Source organism: Leucoraja erinacea, chromosome 14, assembly GCF_028641065.1.
Source record: "Leucoraja erinacea ecotype New England chromosome 14, Leri_hhj_1, whole genome shotgun sequence".
In the NCBI taxonomy this organism is placed as follows: Eukaryota; Metazoa; Chordata; class Chondrichthyes; order Rajiformes; family Rajidae; genus Leucoraja; species Leucoraja erinaceus.
Window position 1 is genome coordinate 13,158,146 of NC_073390.1, and position 18,964 is coordinate 13,177,109.

General features: G+C 43.7%; 1 long non-coding RNA gene across 1 annotated transcript; it reads right to left on the minus strand.

The window, feature by feature from the left end:
• Nucleotides 1-1,370: 1,370 nt before the first annotated feature.
• Nucleotides 1,371-16,435, minus strand: LOC129703285 (uncharacterized). Its single transcript, XR_008724537.1, has 7 exons — nucleotides 16,048-16,435; nucleotides 15,516-15,551; nucleotides 10,877-12,410; nucleotides 5,801-5,854; nucleotides 4,773-4,844; nucleotides 2,460-2,504; nucleotides 1,371-1,419 (listed from the first exon to the last, which is right to left on the minus strand). It is a non-coding gene; the product is annotated as an uncharacterized LOC129703285 (long non-coding RNA).
• Nucleotides 16,436-18,964: the final 2,529 nt, after the last annotated feature.

Genomic DNA, 18,964 nt, shown 5'->3' on the forward strand with positions numbered 1-18,964 from the left:
CCTTCATCAAAGTTGACCACTTCTCGTTGCACAGGTCCTGCATGATCTGCTGAGTTTTAATGGCATTTTCTGTTTGTATTTGAGTTTTTCCAGGATATTGATACACAGCAATGTTTGATTCAATTTTTTCCTTTTTGTTGGCTCCAGAATCTTGCAAAGGACAAAGGACATTAATTGTCACATACATCAATTGGTGCAGTGAGATTTGAGTTACCATGCAGCACACAAATAAGATAAACACAACACTTTAGAATTTAACATAAAACATAAAAAACATCCCCCCACAGCGGAATCAACGTTTCCTACTCTGAGGGAAGGCACCAGAGTTCAGTCCTCTTCCTCTGTTCACCCACTATTGAGGCCACCACTGTTGCCGCAACGGCGGCCCCGATGTTTCAGGACCTCGAACGGAGGAACACTCTCAGCGGCCTGGAGCCTCCGAATCGGCCGCTTCCTTCCCAAGTCCACAGGCCAAGCTGGGCGGAGATTCAACGCTGGCGACCTCGGCGAGAGATCCCAGCGGCTGGAATGTGAGCGCCGCCAGTGGATCCACGGTGCTCAAAGTCGGCAGTCCCAGCACTCCGGAGCTCCAACACGGCGATTCCAGGTAAGGCATCGCTCGCTCCGCGATGGAATCCAATGCTTTGTCGCTGCTGAAGCTGAATCTCTGTCCGGTCTCCGGCAGGAAAGGCCGCGCCAATCCAGATGGTAGGCCGCGAGGGGGGGGCGAAGATGCGGCTCGGAGAATAGTCGCATCCTCGACCAGGAAGTGACTAAGAAAAAAGTTTCCCCTCCCCCCCATCTAAAAAAGACCAAAAGACCTCCAAAAAACAAACTTTAAAACAGACTAAAAATAACAAAAAGAATGATAGAACAGACAGTTGCAGGCGAGGCAGCCTGACTCAATGGCGCCACCACTCGACGCCATTATTACAGCATTGATCCTGTAATAATTGTTCACACCTATTCAAGACCTTCCTGAAAAGATTTCAATACCATAGGCCCACTAAATTCTGCACTAATTTACAACTACCTAAACGCAATTCTCCACAGCTAAATCAGAGTATACAAAGCATTACTTTTGTATTAATTCGAAGGTAAAATGAATGTATCAGCTTATTACACTTGACAATTTTTGGAAATAAGATTATTCTCTACAATTGTCCTCAGTTGATGAATATTAGTTTTCCAATTCTAATATAGAATTTCTATTGAAACCACAGGGAATGTAAAATCCATTAAAAAAAAATCAACAAGAATTATCAGAGATAGTTCATGCAGGGATTGGATGTAAATTAATTTGATAAATGCGTTTTAATTAGCTACTTTGATGCAGGTAAATACGCTTTAAATCAGGAAAAGTACCTCAGCTCCTGGATAACCATCAAGTCCAAGTCTACCACTGGGCCCACGCTTTCCCTGTAATAGAAAGGGTAAAATATTGTGGTTAAGCTGTGAATGCAAACTTTACATTCTGAAACGTACATTTATTTTAGAGGGACACTTCTATTGCCTTATTGCTGAATTGTTGAAGCTAAGAAAGTTAAAACAAATTACCTATTTCAATGGTGAAATATGATAATGTTACCAGGAACAAATGGATCATTCTCCAAAAGTAAGAAGTTGCCCTCAAACAGGTAGAACATAAAGTGGCTAGAATTCAAGGTCAGTCTCAATGAAACAGCTGTCTGGTGTTCATGACCCATTGAGTTGTGCACCATAAAGTTGATCCTGGCAATACATTACTTTCCTCAGCAGTCACGGGACAGAGCACATGTTTCTCAATGACAGCAAATGTTACTGAAATAATGAAAGTACCTTTCTCCATCGTCTCTTCCTTGGTCTGTGATTCAGTCCACTTCCTAGCCATCCTATGTGGCTCTACATATACAGTATCTATCTATCTATCTGTCTATCTATCTATCTATCTATCTAGCTATCTATCTATCCATCTATTTATCTATTTATCTATCCATCTATCCATCTATGTATATCTCTCTCTTTTCTCTCTGTGTGTGTGTGTGTGTGTGTGTGTGTGTGTGTGTGTGTGTGTGTGTGTGTGTGTGTGTGTGTGTGTGTGTGTGTGTGTGTGTGTGTGTGTGTGTGTTGTGTGTGTGTGTGTGTGTGTGTGTGTGTGTGTGTGTTTGTTTTGAGATCACCAGCTACAAAAGCTGGGTCAAACTGTAGCGAGCAGACCAAGCAGAATGATTGAAGTGTAAACAGATAAACAAGAAGGGGATGGCTCCAATCATCAATACTAATATTGTTCAAGCAATACCCTTTTTAATTGTCCTGTCCATGTTCGCATCAAATATAGCTATCAGCTGTGAAGAACTAATGTTGCCCAGTTGCCCCTCAGAAACATTTTTGAGAAATCTATACTTCAAAATATCAATTTCTTATGACTTGCATCGCAAGCAGACATATATTAAAGGACATAAAATAAATTTGTTTTAAACCTTGCTCCCCAGAACACCTGGCAATCCTTCCATTCCGGGATAACCCTTAAAAGAAAAAGATTATCATTAGAACAGAGGACATTGACTGCTGCTAAATTACATTTTATTTCTAAAATGTTGCTAACAATTAAACTTAGTGTCATGTTGTAATCCAAAGAAAGTTGTGTTAACCCCAATATATGAAAATGTGTTCCTCCATGCGAATATGAATTTTTAAATTCCAGTGAAATAATGTATGTAGCAGATTGCCAGTCTAATGCTTCGTTTAGTCCAGAGATACAGCGTGGAAACAGGCCCTTTGGCCCACCGAGTCAATGTCCACCAATGAGATAGAGCCAAACAGAGATGAAAAAGCTCTTCTGGTGAGGGTCCAACACGGGGGAACATCTCTGTAAATTAGAGTAAGGATGAACAGAGGTGGAGACAAAACATCTCACTAATGATAGTAAAATCTGAAGTCATTCAGGCATGGGTTGTGTGTCCAGGTTCCAACACATGGAAAATCCAGGAGGCATGTCTCAGGGTAATGAACATGTACTGAGACCCACGTAGACTATCACAAAATGAAAGGTAGACACAAAATGCTGGAGTAACTCAGCAGGACAGACATCATCTCTGGACAGAAGGAATGGGTGACGTTTCGGGTAGAGACCCTTCTTCAGACTGATGCCAGGGGAGTGAGTGGTACAGAGATAAAATGTAGTTGGAGGCAATAAGTCTGGAAGGAGAACTGGGAAGGGGGAGGAGATGGAGAGAGAGGGAAAGCAAGGGCTGCTTGGAGATAGAGAAGTCAATGTTCATACCGCTGGGGTGTAAGCTGCCCAAGCAAAATATGAGGTGCTGTTCCTCCAATTTGCACTGGACCTCACTGACAATGGACGTGGCCCAGGACAGAAAGGTCAGTGTGGGAATGGGAGGGGGAGTTAAAGTGTTGAGCAACCGGGAGATCGGGTAGGTTTAAGAGGATCAAGTGGAGGTGTTCAGCGAAAAAATCACTCCGCAAATATACAGGAGTCCACACCTGGAACAGCAGATACAGTAGATGAGGTTGGAGGAGGTGCAAGTGAACCTCTGCCTCACCTGAAAAGACTGTTGGGGTCCTTGGACGGAGTCAAGGGGGGAGGTATAGGGACAGGTGTTACATCATCTGGGGAGGGGGTGGTTTGCGTGGGAAGGGACGAGTTGACCAGGGAGTTGCGGAGGGAACAGTCTCTGCGGAAAGCAGAAAGGGGTGGAGGTGGGAAGATGTGGCTAGTAGTGGGATCCCGTTGGAGGTGGCGAAAATGTCGAGGGATTATGTGCTGTGTGCGATGGCTGATGGGGTGGAAGGTGAGGACAAGGAGGACCATATATCGGCGAGACTAAGCGCAGGCTCGGCAATCGTTTCGCTGAACACCTCCGCTCGGTCTGCCTAAACCTACCTGATCTCCCTGTTGCTCAACACTTTAACTCCCCGTCCCATTCCCACACTAACCTTCTGTCCTGGACCTCCTCCATTGTCAGAATGAGTCATGGGTAGCTTGCACCCCAGCGGTATGAACATTGACTTCTCTAACTTCATTTACCCCTTGCTTTCCCTCTCCATCCTCTCCCCCTTCCCAGTTCTCCCAACAGTCTTACTGTCTCTGACTACATTTTATCTCTGTACCGCCCACTCCCCTGACATTAGTCCGAAGAAGGGTCTCGACCCGAAGTCACGCATTCCTTCTCTCCAGAAATCCTGCCTGTCCTGCTGAGTTACTCCAGCATTTTGTGTCTACCTTCGATTTAAACCAGCATCTGCAATTCTTCCCTATCACAAAATGAAGTTCTATTTATTTCCAATTGAGTATTTTAGTGAAATGAGATCACATGGTGCACATAAACCTTTTTTACAGTGTGGTATATTTTCAAGGCAATTGTAGCCAGGTCAATAAAAACTATAATTATAGAGGCCAGCACACCTTACTTAGCGAAAATACTGTAGAATTAAGAAATCAATGCAAGTAGATGGAATCATGATATGGATCAGGCTCAATCGAATTGTCAGAGAAAATAGGGTGAAGTCCTATTCCTAATCCTATGTCCTTTCTGCTTATCTGAAGATATTTCCTCCTGTGGTCTGATATGGTAATCGCAATTTGTGACTTAAAAAAATATCAAACATTAATCAAGGCTCTTCTGCCATTTACACACGAGTCCCATCCATACTGTAGATTCACCTTACAATGTATTACACACTACCATCCATTGCAATACATTTGCCACTGGCAATGATTCTGTAATACAGGAAACTTCGGAACACTGACCAAAAATCAGTGTACTGTTTCTTACCCGATCCCCAGGAAAGCCAATGATGCCCTTTTCACCCTTCGTGCCCTTTGCTCCGGGATAGTTGGGAAAATTCTTGATGTAAATAAAGAGGAAAAGAAAATGTAATCAATTATTTATAATCAATTTTACAGTGACCATTCAATAAAAATACATTTATTCAGAAGTAGCAGCAATAAAGGCAGACATCCATATTTTGAATTAGACTTTAAAGATACAGCGCGGAAACAGGCCCTTCGGCCCACAGTCCGTGACGGCCAGCGGTCACCACGCACACTAGCACTATCCTACAATAGGGACAATTTACCTTTTTTACCGAAGCCAATTAACCTACAAACCTTCTTTGGAGTGTGAGAGGAAACCGGAGCATCCGGAGAAAACCCACATGGCCAGAGGGAGAAAGTACAAGCTCTGTACAGACAGCACCTGTAGTCAGGATTGAACCCGTGTCTCTGGCGCTGTAAGGGGGCAACTCTATCGCTGCGGCATGAGGCCCATTATATACTGTAGTTATCATGAAATAAAAAAACAGATTTGTTATTTAATCAAAAATAGTCCTCCTTTCTTATTTCTTATACAAATTTGAGCTATATATAGGTAGGTAGTTGAGGAAGGTACTATAAGCATCATCTAAAGCCACTCGGACAGGTACATGCATAAGAAAGGCTTCGAGGGATTCAGGCCAAATGTAGGAAAATAGGAATAGCTTAAATGGAGCATATTGGTCGGCATGAACAAGCTTGGCCAAAGGGCCTGTATCTCTGCTGTATGGCTCTATGAGCCATGTCTACTCTGTGAAAGGATAATGTGCCATATAATCAGTTTATTTTCCCAGTCTTTATTCTGGGGAAATGGTCAATATTGCATTATTGCCCAGACGTAGACATTGCTAAAAGATGGTCACAATCTCCACTATTGATACACTGCTATCCGTATGACATGACACTCCCCACATTATGGGAGCTAGGAGATTCCAGGATTACGATTCAGCACCAGTTAATAAATACAGAAGAGAAATATGTTTCACTCACTGTAAGTCCAGGAACACCAACAGATCCAGAAGACCCTTTGCGGCCTTTCTCACCCTGAAAGAAAAGTGTTTTTGTTTAAACGAATACCTGATTTAGTGGTTCAATGTGATCAAACCCAAGAGATGTAACATAATTTCATCATGGGTGAACAAGTATTTTATACATTGGCAGAAAGTACAAATGTTGGTCTTCATCTATCTTCCATATTACTAAAAGTCTGATCTTGACCGCTTTTGGCTCGCTGTGCTGTGATTTCTGAGAGAACGCCACCACCTACGGCCGTCATTTTTGGCCACCTCGCTCAGCGCCCCCCCTCCACCTGCCTGCACCTGTTGGTGGGAGGGGGAGGGACTATAAAACCTGGAAGTGGTGTGCCTCACTCAGTCTCTGCAAGATGGAGGAAGCAAGAGGTTCATGTCTCTCTGAGCTCTGAATAACACTGAACACATGTCTACTCAACTGTGAGTGCCCTTAATGGGGTTTGAAAATGAAAATATGGTTGTTTTGAAGTAAAAAGGCAGTGCAAATGGTTGTTTGGGGGGTTTTGGGGTTGAAGTTAAAAGGCAGTGCAAATGGTTGTTTTGGGGGGGGGAGGGGTTTGGGTTGATGTAAAAAGGCAGTGCAAATGGGTGTTTGGGGGGGGGGGGTTGGGTTTAAGTAAAAAGGCAATGCAAATGGTTGTTTGGGGGGTTTGGGTTGAAGTAAAAAGGCAGTGCAAATGGTTCTTTGGCTAAACTTGACAACTTCCTGTTTACTACATTGATTTTAGATGAACCTGAATTTGGTGGCCTTGCACCCTGTTTGAAGTGGTATGAAACTGCACTGAATTTTGTGGCCTTGCACCCTGCTTGAAATGGTAAGAAAATGGATTTGAATTTGGTGGCCTTGCACACTGCTTGAAATGGAATCTCAAGGAATAGCCGTGAGTCAACTGCCAGCCCACCAGCCGCGAGTGAGCTGCCAGCACATCAGGCTTGACGGACTGAGCTGCCACCCCAAGAATCCATTTGGCCCACAATGTCCATACTAGCCCTCTGGAGACCAGTAGTCCCTGCAGCCAACAACGCCCATATCAGCACTCCAGAAAGCCCCCCTCCTTGTAGGCTTGTAGGCGGCGCGACTCTGGTCAGCAGCGGCCTCTGCAGCCTGTCCACGTTTTTATTATTTTTTGTCTATGTTTATATGTAGTTTTTGTTATTTTATGTTGGGGGTGTGTGTGTGGGGGGGGGGGGGGTGGGGTGGGAGGGAGGGGGAAACTTTTAAATTTCTCCCTGCACTAGAGACCTGACCTTTTTTCGTCGGGTCTCAGTTGTCGTTGAGGCCGCAACGAGGAGCGGCCTCCAACAGAAGAAGCCGGGGACTCAGGTGCCGACTCACCGTCAACGTCGCGGGGCTGGCCGAGTCCGGAGCGGGTGGAGCGGTGGAGGAGCGCTGCTGCTGCTGCTGCTGCTGCTGCTGCTGCTGCTACCGGAGAGTCGGAGGCTCCAACGACAGGTCTGTGGACGGCGGCACCGGGAGCCCGCGGCTCCCTGGAGGGAGACCGCTTTTCAGGGCTCCTGCAATGGCGACTTCTCCCGCCCGAGTTGCGGGGTCGAAGAGCTCCTGGAGCGGGGCCTAACATCACCGCCCCGCGCGGCTTGGAATGGCCGCGGGACACTGCGAGCGCACGCCGGGGACTCCAACATCAAGACCCGGTGTGCGACCTCGCACCACCCGGCGTGGCTTTAATGGCCGTGGGACAATTGCCATCGCCAGCCGGGGGCTTTGACTTTGACTCTGACATCGGGGGGGGGGGGAGAGTGCAGTGGAGAGATAAGTTTTTTTTTTGGCCTTCCATCACAGCTATGTGATGGATGTTTATGTAAAATGTAAATTATGTTGTGTCTGGGGTCTATTTGTGTGTAATGTATGGCTGCAGAAACGGCATTTCATTTGGACCTCCAGGGGTCCAAATGACAATTAAATAGACTATTGATTGACTATTGACTATCCACTGGCCACCAATATTGGAATTGGTGGAGAGGTGGAATATTGCGTTGGGGGACCAGCCCTCCCGTGTGAACATGGGACCCAACAGGTCCCACTTAGTCTAGTATACTCATAAAACTCTCATCTTGTCCTCTTCCGGTTTGCGTTGTTTTTAAATTTGCACAAAAACGATCCCCCATAACACTACGATTTTTCGCCACCGTATTCGCCATTCTTCTGTGCTGCAAGTGCATCAAGGTTTATTCTGATCGGTGAAATATTACAAAACTTATTGATCTGTTATTCGCCGGAACGGCGACTCCCCTTCCAGCACCCGCTGTCAATCACTGGCGACGAGAATAAAGCTGAAGGTGCGGAGTGTAGGTGGGGCCTGCTGTGTTCGCGGGCGCGGGGCTGCTGTGTTCGCGGGCGCGGGGCTGCTGTGTTCGCGGGCGGGGGCGGCGACTACCACGAGGAGCCGGGTGCCGGTGACTGCAATCGGGGCTGGGAGTCATCGAGTGCGACAGGCGCCAGGTCCTGGAGCCGGTGAGTGAGTCCAGTGACGCGTCCTGGAACTGGTGAGTGCGGTTGGAGCACCCACACCACACCCCCTCCCACATACACACACCCCCCCTACCCCCACAACCCCCCCCCTCCACACACACACACCCCTCCCCCCACACACATACCCCCTCCCCCCCACTCCCCCCGCCATACACACACCCTCCCCCACCCTCTCCCCCCACACACACCCCTCTCCCCCACACACACACACCCCTCCCCCACTCCCACCCATCCCCCACACCCCTGACTGTAGGCCGCTTCCCGTGTTAAGCCGTCCCCACTCCTGACTACTGAACGCTCCCGCCGTTGCGTTGGGGGAACAGGTGAGTGGTGGAATATTGCGTTGGGGGACCAGACCTCCCATGTGACCGAGTCCCACTTAGTCTAGGTACAAAAAAAAAGTAGGAGTGATTTTTTGTTCATCTTTACAGGGCACTGGTGAAACAGCTCATGGAGTACTGTGTACAGATTTAGTCTCCATATTTAAATGAATGATACACTTGCATTGGAGACAGCGCAGATAAGGTTTACTAGATTAAATCCTGGGATGAAGAAGTGGTTGAGCTTAAACTCATTGGAACGAAGAAGGGGAGATGATATTTTTGAAACACGTCTAAAAACTGGCACAGTACTGCTGAATATAATGGTGGGACCTTATGTGAACACTAATACAGTATATCTGCTGTATTTCCCTATATTCCATCAGCATTTTATTTGAAAGAAGTGTAGATATGTCAAGATCATGACAGATATTGTTTATATGCATTTTCACATAATTAAAGGGAGTGGCTGAAACGCAGATAGTTCAAAGTACAGAAGAAGGCCAAAATATAAACTGAAAATGCTGGAAATACTTGGCAAGTCAGGCTGCACCTGTGGGAAGTGAAACAGTGTTGTAAATCCTGGCCAAAACAAAGCTGAAATAAAGCAGAGGATTCATGCATCTACAAGGCCAGTTAGCCTTTTCCTGTGTAAGAAGCCACAAGCTGTGAGCTGGTGCCACGAAGTCTAGGTCACAGATCAATATATCAGATAAGGAGAGGTCCAGATGTCCTCGTAATTGATAATATGTATGAGGACTTTGCAGAGAAACTCTAAGGTGTTGTAGATGCATGGGTGTGATTGGATTACCGCAAAGGGATTGTAACTAATGTTGCAAAACAGTTAACCTGCTATTTGGCCAAAGTGTGAAGTCCTGGCTGAATTGTTTATACTGCCAGGGTAAATGGTGCATTATTCAGTTAAGTTGACTTCTTTCCAGAAGCTTCTGTAGAAACATTGTGTTGGGACTCTTTGCAATTGGGTTGGGGGACTGTCAATAAAACTTTAATGTGATCGATATGTGTGATGGTTTGTAAGGGGAACCACCCCTATGTAGTTCGGCCCCTCAGGGTTCATTGACCTATAAAAGGTAGCTCCCATTCGGATTTGTGTCGATCTTCTGGAAGGGCGCTTGGGACTGCGTGACCTTTTGGTAGTGTCTGGTTGCACGAGGCTGAAGAGCTTGGCCTGGCAGAGACAAGAATCGAACCCGTGGTGGTTTAGGTATCGTATAGGGGGATTTGTTGTTCGTTCAAAAATAAAGTTTAGTTGGTCCAGTGCTTGACTCAGTGTTTTTACTGAACTAGACTAAGGGGGGTAAGCTTTAGGAGCAGATTTGACAGTGTCAACATTTCAGGTGAAACCCCTTCTTCAAATCTGGTTCTTCAATAAGGGGTATTTGAATGGAAATGCTAACTCTTTCTCTCCTCACACATGTGGTGTGGTGTTTGAGTAATTCCACCATTTTCTGTTATAGATTTCCAAAGTTTCAGTTCTTTCTTGAAATGTTCACCAAAGGAAGCCTGTGAAATCCATATAATCCAGCCAGTTCCACTCCAACCACTTTGTGGTCTTTGTAGATGTTGTTCAAGCAAGGTCACGTTTGTATTTTTCACAGATTAATTTTATATTTTGTAATAAGGAAAACTTTTTTTTTTTTTTTTGCAATAATGGCACTTGTATGAATGGACTTTACAGCTAAAAATGAATGAAGGTAAAAGCCACAGAAAAATGTTGGCAAGCCTTTGAGCCAAGTGTACGCCATTATTGCTTATTTATCATAGAAACATAGAAAATAGGTGCAGGAGTAGGCCATTCGGACCTTCGAGCCTGCACCGCCATTCGATATGATCATGGATGATCATCCAACTCAGTATCCAATGTTCTCTCCATACCCCCTGATCCCTTTAGCCACAAGGGCCACATCTAACTCCCTCTTAAATATAGCCAATGAACTGGCCTCAACTACCTTCTGTGGCAGAGAATTCCACAGATTCACCACTCTCTGTGTAAAAAAATGATTTTCTCATCTCGGTCCTAAAAGACTTCCTTCTTATCCATAAACTGTGACCCCTAGTTCTGGACTTCCCCAACATCGGGAACAATCTTCCTGCATCTAGCCTGTCCAACCCCTTTAAGAATTTTGTAAGTTTCTATAAGATCCCCCCTCAATCTTCTGAATTCTAGCGTGTAAAAGTCATGTTAATTTATCATTGCTTATACCTGATCGCCTTTAAAAAAAACTTCTTCAGGAAGCTGAATTAGTTCAACGTGTCCTGGGTCACCCTCTTCACCCTGATGATAAAGAATGAAATAAACAGGTAGTTAGTACAGTGAGAATAAAGAACACAAAGGTCAACATCTTCCGCTTGTGGTTATGGATATCGGGCAGAATCCCACAGCAATAATCAAATCTGCAGGAATAGTCTGCGTTTCTCTGCAAAGGAGGAGATTTTTAAAATGACCACTGATTATACTGAAGAGGAAATACTTTCAGAGGTCAGTGAAAAGATCAGTAAGAATACACTGACAGTGCTCCACAAGGTGACCATTGTACCAATCTGACAAGGATCATTACTTTGTAATCCAAACCTCTATATTTAAGGAATAGAATGAATAATCTTCTACAGCTCTACTTCATTCAGAAACATTTAAGTTAATGCACTGAAATTATTATGAATGGCACTTTCTACCTGGAACCTAACTCAATGGCATACACTTATTGTTTCTTGTCTACTGTAAAGGAACATTCAAACTATCCAAATCTATGACCTTGTTGCAAAATCTTCACATTGGAAAAACGTTTTTTTTCTACGCTTGTCCTTATCAGTTTAAATAATAAATTGTTTTTTCCAAAAATAAGATGCTATTTTGCAACATTGAAGCAGCAACAGTGCTAGACATCAAACACAGTCCATTCGTAAGCAGGGCTGCATCCTAAAGACCCTGCCAGTACCACAGTGGAGAACGTGGACTTCTGCAGATTCACATGCTCTTTTCATTATCTGTCAGCATTAGAATAATGGCAATAGGAGAGAAAAGGAGGTTATTTGTTTTCCTTAGCATTCCAAAGTAATTAAAAGTCAGCTGTACTAATATATCCATTTAAGATGATTCAGATGAATATTTCCTTAAGGGTGGAATTAATTGATACATCATGAGTGGGCGGCATTATGGCACAACTAGTAGATTTGCTGCTCACAGTGCCAGAAACCTGGATTCAATTCTGCCTTTGCGTACTGTCTGTGTGGAGTTTGCACGTTCTACCTGTGAGCCCTTTGGCTTCCTCCGGTACTCCAGTTTCCTCGCACATCCCAAAGGCATGCGGGTTTGTAGGTTAATTGGCCGCCGTAAATTGTCTCTGGGGTGTAGGGAATGGATGAGAAAGTAGGATAATAGAGAACTAGATTGAAGGGGTGATCGTTGGTCAGTGTGGACAGTGGACTGAATGGCCTGTTTACAAACTGTTTAGATTAAAATAAGCTAAATACATAATGTGCCCAATTACATTAAGAAGACATGAGTCATAGCTGAGAAACCCATCTATCTAAACATGCGTTATACCGTTTAAAGGGTATTTGGATATCTGAACATGTCCAAATTGGAAATATTATGTTATTCATGCATGAGATTTGAAATGGCCATGGGAAGTATCCTCTTAATTGCAACGAAAGTCCCAGTGAAATGAAAGTTGCAGTACAGAATTATGCACAGTTTCACTTACCTTCTCACCTTTTTGTCCTGGAAATACAATGCCCTGCCAAAAAAAAATATTAAATATAACTTTCATAAAAATAGTTTACATGGCTGTCCATGCGGAAAGGTGTGTGTTAGCATCCATCCTCTGGGGCCATAACAGACTGAAATACAAAACCAGCAACTACATTTCAGACATTGTAATCATTGACAATGAATGAACTCATTCATCCACATACACTCATGAGGGCATTCATTTTTTCTGCATATATTTACAGAGTTTTGGTCCGTAATCCAAACCAGGAGTCCATTTTGGGTCTCAACCTGAGGCATCACCCAGTCCTTCTCTCCAGAGATGCTGCCTGTCCCGCTGAGTAACCCCAGCATTTCATGTCTATCTTCAGTCTGTTTTACAAGTTGCTGTTTTGACAACACCATATGCATCCTGTTTTTGTTTTGTTTCAACCTATAATTTACTGCATTGATTGAGTTTGAAGTTAGAGTGAGATTTATCTTTCCAAGTTGCTTATAATACAAAAGATGATAGAGAAACATCGTCAGTTCACTTTCCTCCACAAATGTTGCCTGACCCGCTGTGTTCTTCCACTAGTTTGTTTTATCTTGCTCAAGATTCCAACATCTGCCGTCCATTGTGTCCACATTTCTGCCTCTACCTGATACCGCTCACCTGCCCATTTCCTCTACAGTAAAACAGCAATGGGAGCCTTCAACTATCTATCCCCACATGAATCTAATCCTTAAATCTAAAATCTCAACGTCAAAGAACAAATTAAAATTTATCTCTTATTGTTCTATCATTTATTTCATCCGGATTTGAGAAATCTTGGTACATTCTTGGAGCAGCCACAGATTCATTGTTGCACGTGAAGCAACCATTCAACCCAGGCACAGTGGGATTGTTCCCTCCTAGAGCCAGAGACCTGGGTTCGATCCTGACCTCGGGTGCTGTCTGTGTGGAGTTTGCATATTCCCCCTGTGACCTCGTTGGTTTCACCCAAGTGCTCCAATTTCCCCCTACTTCCCAAAGATGTGCAGGTTTGTAGGTTAATTGGTCCCCAGTAAAATTGCCTACAATGTGCAGGGAGAGGATGGTAAAGTAGGATAACATAGGACATGTAAATAGATGATTTGCTGGGCTGAAGAGCCCAATTCCATGTTGTTTTTCTTTGCTAAATCCCATTGATTCTATGCTGGCTCCATTTCCCCTGGCTATGCAAATTATTTTCTCTCAGGGTTCTTGATTTTACAGTGTACATGCTGTTAATTTTTTAATATCATCCCTTAAGTACCAGTATTACCATCTTTTTCTCGCAGATTACAATGTTTTGTATTTATGTTCTTATTGAACTTCATCCACCATGGGTCCAGCATTTATATAAACTAATTATTTTAGCAAGACCACTGTCAGCCATCATACACTGAGCTTCTATTTCCATTTTGCATTACTGACAATATTAACTGTAAGAGATGCATTCATTCAATCACATCTCCCTAGGCCCCATCCCCAATTCAGTCCAGATAGCTGCCTCCAAGACTTTATTCAGCTACATAATTGAATCCAGTTCTTATCCCAAATCTTCCCATTCTGAATTTGTGTTAATTATGAATTATCTGATCTTTTACCATTTCAAGAAATCTTATTTTCTTCAATAACCACCAATTCCATCATTTTACCTAGTGGTGATGTGAAAGTGTCAGGTTTCTTGATATATTTTGTCACCTTCTTTAGATGCAGGTATCAAATTGTCTGTCAGGTCAATCCAATCCAATGAATCATGCAATCATAGAATGTAGAACGGTACAGCACAGGTCCAGGTCCTTCGGCTCATAATGTCTGTGCCGAAGGTGATGCCAAAATAAAAGTATCTCCTCTGCTTGCACATCTATGGAAAAGCCCAGCAAAAACTTTTCCATCTCCGACAGCTCAGGAAGTTCAGAGCAAGGTCTCATCTCATGCTCTGCTTCTATACAGCCATCATCAAAAGCATCCTCACTTCATCCATCACAGTCTGGTTCGGCAGTCTCGACTCACTCTCCCGGAAGAAATTACAGCGCATCATCAACAGAGCATCTAAAATTATTGGCTTACCCCTACCATCCCTTGAATCGCTTTACCACAAACGGACAGTACACAGAGCCTGCAAGATCATCTCTGATCCTACTCACCCTGCACACTATGCCTTTCAGCTACTGCCCTCTGGGAGGCGCTACAGGACAATGGCCTCAAAAACAAACCGCTTTAAAAAGTTTCATTCCCACTGCAATTAACATTTTAAACTCTGTACGGTGAGGAATAAGAATAAGCGTGGCCCTTATGTATTATGTATTATGTAATGCGTCTGTTTGTATGTATATCTATGCTATATGTTTAATGTTTGATGAAATGTTGGAACCTGTACCGAGCTGTACTGATAACAAATTCCCCCAGCCTGGCTGTGTGGTCATTAAAATACAATAAAATACAATACAATCCATATCCCTCCATTCCCTGCATATCCATGTGTCTATCAAAAGCTTCTTAAATACTCATTTTGTTTCTGTCTCTCCCACCAGCGCAAAACAGGCATCTACCACTTTATGACTAAAAACATCTCCTATATACTCGTTGTTCACATCTTAAAGCTATGCTCTCTAGTCTTTCACATTTCCGCCCCAAGAAATAGGTTCTAAAGGGCCTGTCCCACTGTATGAGGTAATTCAAGAGTTCTCCGGTTCTCCCGTTCTCCCCTGATTCAAGCTCGTGTAATCTACGTAGCGGGTACATAGGAGCTCGTGGATGTCACGTGGCGACTCATACGAGTAACGGTAGGTACTCGGGAAATCCGGTAAACTCGTGACATTTTTTCAACACTGTGCAAAATGGCCACGAGTAAAAAAAATACTCATGATGAAAAAAATTGTTACTTTTTACTCGTACGAGCCCCTACGTACCCGCTACCTCAAATCATAAGGCAATACATTGGAAGTCTATCACTTACAATAATTCTTCCACCTGGGAGTAGTTGTAACCCCAACATTCATTCCAAACAAATATTATTGTGCTATTCATGCTATTGTGTTATTCATTCAAGTTTGACATCATTACTAAGCAAAATAACAATTAAATTAAATAATTCTTCAGACTCCAGGATAGTTAAAAACATACCTGTTCACCTGGTGGCCCTTGAATACCTGGGTGTCCCTGAAAAGAAATTTGATTTGTAAATATTCAAGTTCTCTTCCTTTGTAACTTCAAATCTGGGAATATTACAAATTATTGTTATATTTAATTCTTTATGTATTACATTTCAATGTCATCACTTTTTTCCCCCCAGTACTTTTGTTAAATTTGTTTTGTTTACATTTGGATACATTGTTAATGTTAATGTTAACCTGTTAGACCATCAAATACATGAGAAAGAAATTTCCCAGGAATTCTGCAATTAAAACCAAAGCTACAAAACCTTTTGCAACAATACAAATACATTATTGATATTGGAAATCTGAAATAAAGTGAAGGAAATATTCAATATTCTATAAAGATAGATAGATCATAGAACATGGAATAGTACAGGTCAGGAACAGGCGCTTCTGTCCACAATGTTAGTGTCAAACATGATGCCAGGTTAAATTAATCTCCTCAGCTTGCATGTGCATTTTTTTTGCTCCACGTCCCAGTTTCTCTTGTCTCAACTTACATGTAAGCCTGGGAGTCCTCTTGGCCCGGCAACACCTGGCAACCCTGGGTTTCCTGGAAGACCCTAGGAGAGAGGAGGAAGAATTAATATCTACCACCTACAACACATCACAGTCTTCACTTTCATAGTTAATAAGTGATAGCAGAATTAGGCCTTTCAGCCCATCAAGTCTACTTCACCATTCAATCATGGCTGTCTAACTCTCCCCCTCAACCCCATTCTCATGCCTTCTCCTCATAACCCCCGACACCAGTACTAATCAAGAATCTATTTATTCTGCCTTAAAAATATCCATTGACTTGGCCTCCTCAGCCTTTGGAGGCAATGAATTCCACAGGTTCACCACCAATGGGTCAGTCATGCATCTTGGATCTGGTGCATGACTGATTCAATATGGGACATATTCATATATTTGATTATACAATGGTCCCTTCAGTCTATATAGAATACAAGTCAATCACAAATGAATTATCCTGCTTTTGTCGGCAGGTGTGGGGGGGGGGGGGGTCTGCCACATGCAGCAGGAAATAGGACTGTTTAATGAACTTTTGAAACTTTGTCAGCGCCAGAAACGTGGCAACTCTTGTGTACTGCCTGGGTGACGTCTGCTACACGATTCTACCGGGTTGTATGAACAACAAAGCATTTCATCGTACCTATGTACACATGACAATAAAGGTTATTGAATCATTGAGAGTGTGGAAGGACAAGAAGCCAATTGTAAAATGTAACCATTTTACAAATGCAAGCAATTTAAAACAGAGTACAGTTTGAAAAAAATGAATCAGACCCCTTTAAAGAGTGTTTTATTGTCATATGTCCCAGATAGAACCATGACATTCTTACTTGCAGCAGCACAACAGAATGGTGGTGTGGGACTCTGATTATGTTGGCTGCCTTTGAGGCAGCGACTCCAGTAAATCCCTTCAATAGTGGGGAGGTCAGAGCCAGTGATGGACTGGGCAGTGTTCACAACTTTTTGCATTCTTCTTCGCTCCTGGGCATTCAAGTTGCCGAACCAAGCCACGATGCAACCAGTCAGTATGCTCTCTACTGTACACCTGTAGAAGTTCAAGAGAATCCTCTCTGACATACCAAATCTCCATAATCTTCTCAGGAAGTAGAGGCGCTGATGTGCTTTCTTTAGAATTGCATCAGTGTGCTGGCTCCAGGAAAGATCTTCAGAAATATACACGCTCAGGAATTTTAAGTGTTTGACTCTCTCCACCATTGTCCTTTGATATAAACAGGATTGCGGGTCCTCATCCTTCCTCTCAAAGTCCACATTGGTCTTACTGACATTGAGAGCCAGGTTGTTGTGCTGGCACCATTTGGTCAATCGGTCGATCTCACTTCTATACTCTTGCTCATCACCATCTATAATTCGCCCCACAACAGTGGTGTCGTCGGCGAACTTGAAGATGGAGTTCGTACTATGTCAGGCTATACAGTCATGAGTATAGAGTGAGTAGAGCAGGGGGCTGAGCACGCAGCCTTGAGCGTGCAAGAGAGAACACATTGCAGGGCTAAGGTAATAAGGAGTGGGGAACTGGATGGATGAGATGGCTCTGCTGGGAGCTGGCATGGACCTAATGATCTGAATAATTTCCTTCTGTGTTGTAAGGAATGTATATTAGGTTAGGTATGGAAGGTTTTTTGGTAAGTGAGAGTTACAGTCAGTTCTGACAAAGGGTCTCTGACCTGAAATATTAACTCTTTTTCCATTCTCACTGGTAGAATAGAATGCTATTTATTGTCATTCAAACCTAGGTTTGAACGAAATATCATTTCTACAGTTTTTTACATTACAAAACAATCCAAGACCCACACTTAACACAGTTTACATAAACATCCATCACAGTGAGTCTCCAACATCTCCTCACTGTGATGGAAGGCAAAGTCTTTATCTCTTCCCTTTGTTCCTTCTCCCGTGGTCCAGCAGTCCAACTGCAGTGTCGAGGTGAACTGGGGCTCCGATGTTAAAGCCCCCGGCGGGCGATGGTAAGTCCTGAGGCCGTTTAAGCCACGCCGGGCGATGTTAGGCCCCGGCTCCATGTCCTTTAAACCCGCGGTTCCAGCGGGAGAAGTCGCCGTTGCGGAGCTCGGAAAAGCGGTCTCCCACCAGGGACCTGCGAGCTCCCGATGTTCCCGTCCACCGGGTCTGCGGCCGGTGCCTCCGAACTCCAAAGTCGGGTCGCAGCCGCGCGCCACCACAGCTCTTCCCGCTCCGAAGTTGGCCAGCTCCGCGATGTCAGTTCCGCAGGCTCTGCAACTGGAGCCCCCAGGTTAGTCCCGGCCGGAGGTCGCCGCCGGCTCCACGATTTAGGTCCAACGACATCCGAGACCCGACAGGGAATAGTCGGGTCCCCGCACAGGGAAAAGTGCTATTTCCAGCACTTATTTTTAAACTGCAAGTTGCCCCTGTGTATAGGGATGATGGAAATCAGGGTGGAGTTATGGGCATCCAAGATAAATTAGGTTACAGGCAAATAAGAGGAAATAACATATTTTCTCATGAGCAAGTGAGAACATGAGGAAAGAAATATTAAAAAAAAATGTTTAAAAAGTCAACAAAATTAGCTTCTGGTGTGTAAGGAGTGGATGAGAGTGGATTGAACTAGTGGTAACATGTGATCAGCGGTCGGAAAGGGCTTTGGTGGGACGAAGGGCCTGTTTTCATACTATATCTCTAAATCTAAACAGAAAACTGATCAAAGCGCAAATTTGCCAATGGAACCTTATTACTTTAGATGTTATCGTTTGATTGTTTGTTTTCTAGTTTGATAGAATATTTGATTATCAAATCCATCACATATAATTTCCTTTACATGGACTTTAATCTGATCACATTCAAGTAGTGTATCCTTATCTATTTAATTGAATAAAAGGAACCAATTAGTGCAACATTTGCTGTAAT